The sequence below is a fragment of the Canis lupus genome, chromosome 25 (assembly GCF_048164855.1).
Source record: "Canis lupus baileyi chromosome 25, mCanLup2.hap1, whole genome shotgun sequence".
Lineage (NCBI taxonomy): Eukaryota > Metazoa > Chordata > Mammalia > Carnivora > Canidae > Canis > Canis lupus.
Window position 1 is genome coordinate 13442093 of NC_132862.1, and position 9225 is coordinate 13451317.

At 33.3% G+C, this 9225-nt stretch overlaps 1 long non-coding RNA gene across 5 annotated transcripts in view; it reads right to left on the minus strand.

Moving 5' to 3' along the window:
* Positions 1–6586, minus strand: part of LOC140617267 (uncharacterized) — a 237500-nt gene extending 230914 nt beyond the window's left edge. For all 5 annotated transcript variants that reach the window (XR_012017495.1, XR_012017496.1, XR_012017498.1 and 2 more), the window contains exons 1-3: positions 6441–6586; positions 4175–4207; positions 927–953 (exon numbers count right to left, since the gene is read on the minus strand). This is a non-coding gene — a long non-coding RNA (uncharacterized lncRNA). The remainder of the gene's footprint in view (positions 1–926; positions 954–4174; positions 4208–6440) is intronic.
* Between the last annotated feature and the right edge of the window lie 2639 nt (positions 6587–9225).

Sequence of the window (9225 nt, forward strand, 5' to 3'; positions counted from 1 at the left end):
AATTTCAGAAGACTTTCAGAGAACTAGAATTTTAAATGTTCCCTTGCCTCACACAAACTTCTCAAATGAGGTCTTTTAGTTGAACACTCAAGACTCAAATGACCTAATTATTCAATTAACAGTCAGATTTTGTTCTCTTAGAAGGAAAGAAGCTCTTGCATTATCATTATAGTAAAACCTAATGAGTCCTGTCCATAATGAAAATTTTGCCATCTTCATGAGACAACTGATCTGTTGCTTATTCTCAGTCTATATTTACCTCAAAGAACACATTTTCCAATTATATTTTACTGTCTTTAGGTTGTAGAAAGACACAGATATCTAAAATAACACATAAAAAACATACAAAAGCAATCTTGGGCTATTTTGATTGCTATATGCATTAGGCCAGAATAAAATTGAATCTATATTGATATTAGCAAAATTTCTCAGATTTAAGAAAAATTCCATAAAAGCAGTCTTGAGTTGCTGTGGCTTATTTCTTTTTTCATCTTGGTGGATAGGGAAACAAATAATGGTTAATATTCAGTGTTATTCAATTTTCTGAGGGAATCTGTAATAAAACTAACAGGACCTGGATCAATTTTAATTAAAACAGATCACTAAGAAATTAATCCTATAATACAAAATACTTATTTAAGAAAAGTGAATCCTTAAATTATATCCACATTTCTTTTACAAGTTTAAAAATTTTAGAAAAGCAAGTAACCACAGAATTTTCTATTTCAAATATTAACACCTTTAAAATGCTGATTAAATTTTTAAATACCTGGCCCAGAATATTCAAAAACCACATTATAGTATATTTGCTTGTAATAAGGAATATTTCATTTTAAATGTTTTAATGTTATTTTCAGGGGAGATATGCCTTCTCTCCAAATAAAAGCACTGTCACTTTATTGTTGTTTAATATAAAAGTAATTTACCTGATGTTCTTTCAGCTATTTTTTCACCTGAGGAAAAAATGGGAGAATTGCTATCATTAGTAGCTTATCAGACAGATTTGCCAACAAAAAGTGAATTTTGATTACAGCCATTTCTTGTCCTTGGAAGATATTCCCACAGAGATATGCTCATTGAATTCAATACTGAGGCATGAATATGGTAATTATTCATTGACCATGGTATATTTATACCTCTCCATGGTATATATATACCCTCATAAAAGAAAAAGACTTCATTGGTCCTCCAGACAGTTTAAAGTAACCCTAGATGCAGGAATTAGAACATAGCAAATAATAATAATAATAATAATAATAATAATAATAATAATAATAATAATTCTTGGATAACTGAAAAGGTACAAAGCATTACTATTCTGTTAGTGAAATGCAGAAATTTTAGGTAAAAGATTTTTTCAAAAATATTGGATGAAACTAACTACTTAATTTGAATAAAATAGCTGCAATTTCTATTGTGCTGCTGGATACAAAATTAAACTACATGCTTACGTACAAGTAATTTAAGTATTATTATTGTTTACCCAGGTGAATTTTCTTCATATTTAAGTAAATAGTATGTAAATTTGCAAGCTTGTCAAAATTATACCTTTTACCTTTAAAATGGTAAAAGTATACTTAATAAGTACAGCTGAATCAACGTGCTAAGAGTAAGTACTTTATAACAAATGACAATTTACATATAAGCACATATATTAATTATATTTACAGATATAAACATTTTTATCAAGTATATAAAAGCATTGGTTTCCCAGAGAATTTTCTCAAGAATTATGTAAAATGAAACATTTAACAATTGCAATAGAATTTTGCAGAAAACTACACGTTGAAGGACACCTGGGTGGCTCAGTGGTTGAGCCTCTGCTTCAGGTTATGATCAGGTTATGATCCCGGGGTCCTGGAATCGAGTCCCACATCAGGCTCCCCACAGGGAGCCTGCTTCTCCCTCTGCCTATGTCTCTACCTCTCTCTTTGTGTATCCCTCATAAATAAATAAATAAAATCTTTAAAAAGAAAATCTACATGTTGATTACATATTCAAGAAAACTCAAAAAAAAATTTGGGTAACATTTCCGTTTGGTACTTAATGGATCATAGATTGTGGATTTTTTTAATGTTTCTCCATGCTCTATAATCTTCACAAATTTCCTAAACCCAACCCAAAAGTCAAAGCATATGGTCTGATACTAAGATAAACTTTCAGAAATTAGTGTCCTAAAAAATCCAGGACTTTGATGCCAAACCTATTCCAAAAACATAGGCATATATTAAGTAAAACAGGAAACAGAGCCAGTTGAAAGACAGTTTCCCATGTGTTCCAATAAACATATGAAAACCAAGTTGTATGTAATTACACATTCAAATACACATAACATATTTAGCCAGAGTCTAAGAAGGAATGGTTTGGAGACAATATAAATGCTTCTAAGGAAAAGTACACAGTAACATTCTCCATATAGGTTAAAAACCTGAAAAATTCTAATTATCTAAAATGTAGTTTGCAGTCAAAAGTTATTCTCAAATTGTCTTACAACAGAGATGTTACAAAACCCACCCAAGAACTTTACCCAACAGAAAAAAGTCTCTGAGGCTCCACTTAGGACACACAGTCTTATAACAGATACAAGACCAAAAGCAGTAAGTAAAAATTGGTAACTGGGTTACAGTTACCAGATGTAATCCTACCAGGATATACAGTTAAATGTTTAGTAGAAACAGAGGAGACAGAGAGGAAAATCAAAAGCAGAAACATAGAAACCATACTCTTTTGAGTAAGGTTCAACTATCTTACACACAGCATTAGATCCCAAGGCATGGCATGGCATGATATATAATATGATAATTGACATTCAGTTTTGTGTCCCCAGAAAAGATTAGACTATGTTCAGAAGTCCCTTGTCTCTCAGGTAAAAAGAATATCAGGCGCCTGGGTGGCTAAGCTGCTAAACGTCTGCCTTAAGCTCAGGTCATGGTCCTGGGATCAAGTCTCACACGGCTCCTGCTCCACAAGGAGCCTGTTTCTCTCTCTCTCTCTCTCTCTCTCTCGAATAAATAAATAATAATCTTTAAAAAACATATAGAATATCTGTAGTTCATAAATTTTACTTTGCAAAGGATTTGGGTTATTTTCAAATAGAAAAATGTTATATGCAGGACAAAACAAGTCTCTAATCCCAAATTATATTGTTAATTCAAAACTAGTATGATTTGAGTATCTGTTCCATTGCAGCCACTGTTCTCAGGATTAAGAATACACAACAAACAGGATAGATCAAAATCCTATCCTTGAGGAGTTTACAGTCATATGGGATAGATGAGCAAGGAGTCATAGTAATTTATTCCCAAATCAATTGTGTACAAAATGTATCAATTTTCTGTATTCCACGTTGGCAAGAATGTAAATTGGTTCGCCTATCATAGAAAATAGTATGGAGGTTTTTCAAAAAATAAAAATAGAGTTACCATATGACCCACACATTCTACCTCTGGGTATATATCCAAAAGGATGTAAAATCACTATCTCAAAGAGATATCTGTTCCATGTTTGTTCCAGCATTATGCACAATAGCCAAGACATGGCAACAACCTAAGTGTCTGTCAACACATGAATGGCTAAAGAAAGTGTGGTAATAGACACATGGGATACTATCCAACTATAATAAAAGAAAATTCTGCCATTTGGGACAACATGTATGGACCTTGAAGGCATTATGCTACGGGAAATAAGTCACACAGAGAAAGACAAATATTGTGTAATCTCATTTGTATGTAGAATTTAAAAACTTCAAACTCATGGAAACAAACTAAAATGGTGTTTGCCAGGGGTTGGAGGTTGGAGTAAATGGGGAGAGGTTGATCAAAGTTGATTCTAAGATGAATGAGTTCTGGGGATCTAGTGTATAGCACTGTGACTATAGGTAATAATACTGTATCATATACTTGACAGTTACTAAGAGAATAGATGTAAAAATTCTCACCACACACTCACACAAAGGTGATTATGTGTGATGATAGAAGTGTTGAACAACCATATTGGTCAGCGTTTCACAACATATACATGTATCAAATCATGTTGTATATCTTAAACTTATATAACGTTATATGTCAATTATATCTCAAAGCTGGAAAAACAAAATCCCTGTGTGCCAAAAGAAGTAGGCTCAGAATACACCTCGATATCTCAAAGTAAAGATTAACTTCTGAAAGATACAAACCTGACTTTTTTTTGTAAAATAGGGCTTCCCCATCTATAAAAAAGGAAAAAAGTAACAATAATTAAGTCATTTTATATTTCTCTATAGCATGTTTTTTAAAACCATGAAAATAACATTCTTCTTGTTCCCATTCTTTTAAATTCAATCCAAGGAATCAACTTTTTATATATAAAAATTATTATTTTAAATACTAATTCATTAATTTGAGAGCTTTTTTTATATATAGATCTATGTAATGCATTTACCTATCAACAAACTCAGAATCAAAGTTTTCGGTGTCAACTTATTATTGAAAAAAATATATGGCTAAATAAATTAAATCCACAAATTTATATTAGCCGGTACTTTATATCTTTTTCATACTACTGAAACTTTTTACAGCTGTCAATCTGAAGTATATTTTCTGATTTAAATTTCATCTGGTTTTATTTTCCCCTAAACATTTCTGGTTAGTGTGTTCATAAGCAGTAAATTACACAAAAGACAAAACAAACAAAGATAATCAATTGTATAGATTATACTCTACTACTGAGAAGATAGAATAATGTGGGAAAAAATAATACTTGATTATATGTACCTATTTCACACCAGATCTGTATCTCATATTACTGAAGCTTTTCCCCACTTAGCCAGGGTTTTGTTTTTTCCTTTTCTTTTCTTTTCTTTTCTTTTCTTTTCTTTTCTTTTCTTTTCTTTTCTTTTCTTTTCTTTCTTTCTTTTTTTTGGTACAGTTATGATTGCTAAACAGTATAATTTTTTCTTCTTATTGATTACATGAAGACGTCCTAAATTTCTGCCTTTACCAACTTGCAGTCCCCAAAGCTTTACCATTCTATAACCTACAGAAGATGAAAAGAATCTGTATTTGGAACTTAGAGCTCATTGACTAAGGCATCTGGAATTTCTGCAGAGCATTTTTCCAGGTAGGTTTCTTATTTTTCAATATGGTCTTACTAATACATATAAACACTGCATTTTGTCAAAAGAATCACCAATCTGTGGAAATGCTATTGAAATATTCATAATCATTTTTAGAGTGATCAGGGATATTTAAGAATTTACTTTAGAAATACACTCCAATTCTCTGGTGAACTTAATATACTTTACTCAATACTTTTAAAACATTTTGTTGGGATATGATCTCACTTAACAAATGCTTTGAAAATACTGTGTTTTGTGCACTGTTATTTAAAAAATAAATACATTTATGCAAGTAGAAACAAAGAATATAACACAGTGCTATTTAATATTATGAAGGTCACCATTACTTGAAGTAATCATTTTCTAATGGTCTATTAGATGATTTCCCAGGTAGTTGAATTAAGGATTAAGGATAGAAATATTTTCTCTTATAACAAATATCATAGTCCTTCACATTCTGTCTTCTCATAGAAAAGCAAAATGCACTTCACTTCCCAAGTTAGAAAATAGATTTTAAATTTAGATATAGAAGGAATATTCTCCCTTTTGCTGACCTTTCTCCTTATGCTTAGATGTTACTGCTTTTCTGCCCTTTTAGAAATAGAACTAAAGAGAAAGTGATACATTTGTTTCTTTAGATTTTTTTCCCATTTCAATTTTTAATTAACAAAATTAATGAGGGACGCCTGGGTGTCTCAGCAGGTTGAGCGTCTGCCTTTGGCTCTGGGCGTGATCCAGGAGTTCCGGGATGGAGTCCCACCTCAGGCTCCCTGCATGGAGCCTGCTTCTCCCTCTGCCTGTGTCTCTGCCTCTCTATCTGTGTCTCTCATGAATAAATAAATAAAATCTTAAAAAAATTAATGATGTCTTAGTATTCAATTAATTTTAGAAATTAACTGACTTCATGAAATATCCAAGAAAGTTGTTAGTTTAAGAAATGTTTTCCCTACAAAAAAAAGTTTTGTGATAAGCCAGTCTTTTAATTGGTGATACTTCTAGGATTTGTGAAAATGGCAATTTACCAGTGTGGGTCTTTGGTGTAAATGCAGTTTTAAGTTCAAGATTGAGTTATTAAAAGATAAACTGTGATAAAAATATATAACTAAACACTATATGCATCTTGAGTAATCTGTTCACTAATATTTCCTTAAGAAGGCTTATTAAAGCTGAACAGGATGAAAATCTAGTTTTCTTAGTATCCTAGTATCCTTACTTTTTATCCTACTGAGATATAGGGAAGTTTTCTGATGGAGAAACATGTTTGAGGTAGAGAACACTAAACATTTAAACAAACATGGACACATGTCTATCAAATTTGAAATGATTCTTTAAATTAGTACCTTACCTTTGCAGAAGACACATAAGCCCACAACCAAATACAAAAAAATCAGCTTCATGGTGGTAATTTGGGACCTAGAAATGGGGACCAGTCATCCTGGAGGACTAGATCCATAAGGGACCCTCTCGCTGGAGTTTTTATACCCACTCTAACCACTGTATCTCATCATGGGCTAGGCGTGTTGATGAAAGAGCAAAGATAAATATCATAGCATGCCAAAGACGAAATCCGTTTCAAGTCAGTTTAGTGTCTTATTTGTGCCATCTTCTATCTTGGATCAAGTCCAGCTTATACCAAACCCAGAGCACACCTTCTTGCCACCCTGTGCAAACAGCAAAGGCAGGAACTAAAAGCCCCAAGATTAAAAACCAAATATGCCAATAATATACATTTGTCTGTATCCCATTAATCATTGCAAAAGTCTTCATACCTTAAGAAACTCAAATAGTGTGATTAAATATTGTAATATTGTCTCTCCCTTAACAACAAAACGTACTTTAAACATTAACCTACCTCGAAACAAAGAATTCTTTATTTATCAATATATTAGTAGGTATTTCCTTAGAAAAGTATATAATTATCACTTAGGCACAGGCATAAGTATAGCTGTAGATATACTAAGACACACAATGCACTATGGTTACTGTAATAGCTTTATTACTCACAAGGACACATGGCATTCCAATGATATACAGGCTTACGATGAACTTTATAATCTGATATATAATTGGAAGACATGAAAATGAGAAGGTCAGAAAAAGAATGTTTTAGAACAAAAATAAAATTAAATGGAAAATACCATCCATGAATTATAGATGTAGATATTCTGGGGTAGGGAGAGGAAGTTCAAGTCATGGTCTAAGAGAAGAGAGTCTGGTCTGTGCTGAGCAGGGCAGAGATAATCGGCTATGAAAGGTAGACCTGAAAACTAAAAGAGCCAACTCCATAGTTTAGTGATGCAAAAACTATGGGTAGGCATCCTTTAACTTCCCCTTTATCTACTCATTCTCAACTAATCTGAAGGAAATAAATGATACCTGCCTTGTCAGAGGGCCTGACCAATACATTGTGAATGCTTTTACTCTTGTTCTTCTTGTCTCCATCAAATCTCCTTAGTCTGTTTGTTGATTCCTTAAATCATCTTGAAGGGGGACAGAATTTATCGGGTTTAAATATTTTAAATGTATTTTCCTGTTCAAGGTAATGTATTCCTTGAAGGCCATGCATTTTTTAAACTGACATCACTGAAAGTGTCTGAGTTTTCCTGGTGGGGCAGGGATTTGGAAAGGGGGCAAACAATAGACACAGGAGTACTGGGGAGGGGGCTCACCCCAAGAGCAAAGAAGGAGGTAACAGAGATTGGAGGGGATAAGACTGCCTTTACTGACTTTGTAGTTTTTCCAAAACCCAACTCTGATTGTCTCAGTACTTTGCAAATAAAGACTATATATTGAGGATTTTTCTCCAAAACAGAAAAAAAAAAAGTTAGTTAAAAGGGAATATTGCCCTTTGAGACGTATGACTCATATAAACATGACTATTTACAATGGTCTTTTGTTTTTTCAATCATACATGACTTCATTGTGAAGGACATTTGGTCTTGGAGAGCCATTTTTCAGATTATCATTATGACATGATTGTTCTACTATGTGTCAACAGTTGGCCTAGATATGTAGACCAGAATGAAACAAAGTTACATTGAGGCTTTGAGGAAATTAAAACTATATGCAAGATGGGAAATTTTCCACAAGCAGGGATCGGGTAAAATGCTTTGGAAGCTTGAAGGAAGGTAGCACTCTTATAGGTTACAAGAATCAGGAAAAATTTCATGGAGAGGGTAGTTCAAGGGCTGAACCTGGGAAAAGAAAGTAGATAAAACCTGGACATGCAGAATCAAGGAAGGATTCTAAATGGAAAATGCATTGTGAAAAAGTCAAATGCAATTTCAAGCATTCTAATGTCTTACCACCCGCTTCACTTTCTAGATCACTTGTTCTATTAGTGTGATTCCAAGAATCTATTGCCTCCACTGGGACCTAAAATTCATGGATTCTGCTGCATTCCATTCAGTCTTGCTCCCCTCTGCAATTCAGCTACTCTCTTACTTACTTGGTTTAAATTCTACAGTTAATTATTATCATTATTCCCTTGCATGAACCCTTCATTCCTTTTCTCTCTTAAGTCTATGACCCCAACTGGGCCCTAAAGATAGGCAATTATATTTCCTGCTCCATTTGCTTTCACACTCTTCATGCTTTCTCTTCTCTTCTCCAAAATTCAGTGCCTCCTTTCCATCTTCCCTCTCAGGAAATGACCTTACTTCCAATTTGAGAAAATATAAGCTATCAAAAGAGAAACTCTATAAGATCCCCTCCCCCAAAATCTCCATCTGCTGGTATCTGTACCCTTTGCTCTGCCTGCATTATTAATACACAAGAACTCTTTGTGCCACCATTTAAGGTCATTTGTGTACTGGATTCCATCCAAGAACATTAGAGCCAGTAATTTGTTCACCTGTGTCCATATTACCAAGGTTTCTTTCCTCTTTTGGATTTATTCCAACTGTATGAATACATGCAGTTATTTGTTCTTACTAAGAAAAATAAATGTAAGAAAAAGTCAACTTTATGGTGACTGAATTGTATGTCAATAAAGCTGTTCATAAAAAAAAATGATAATTGCACTCACTTCCTTCCTGCTCCCTTCCCATTTCTCTACCCCCCTTAATGGCTAAACTTCACAAGAGTTCCTTGCGTTCACTGACTCCAGTCCTGATTTTTCATTCTCTCAT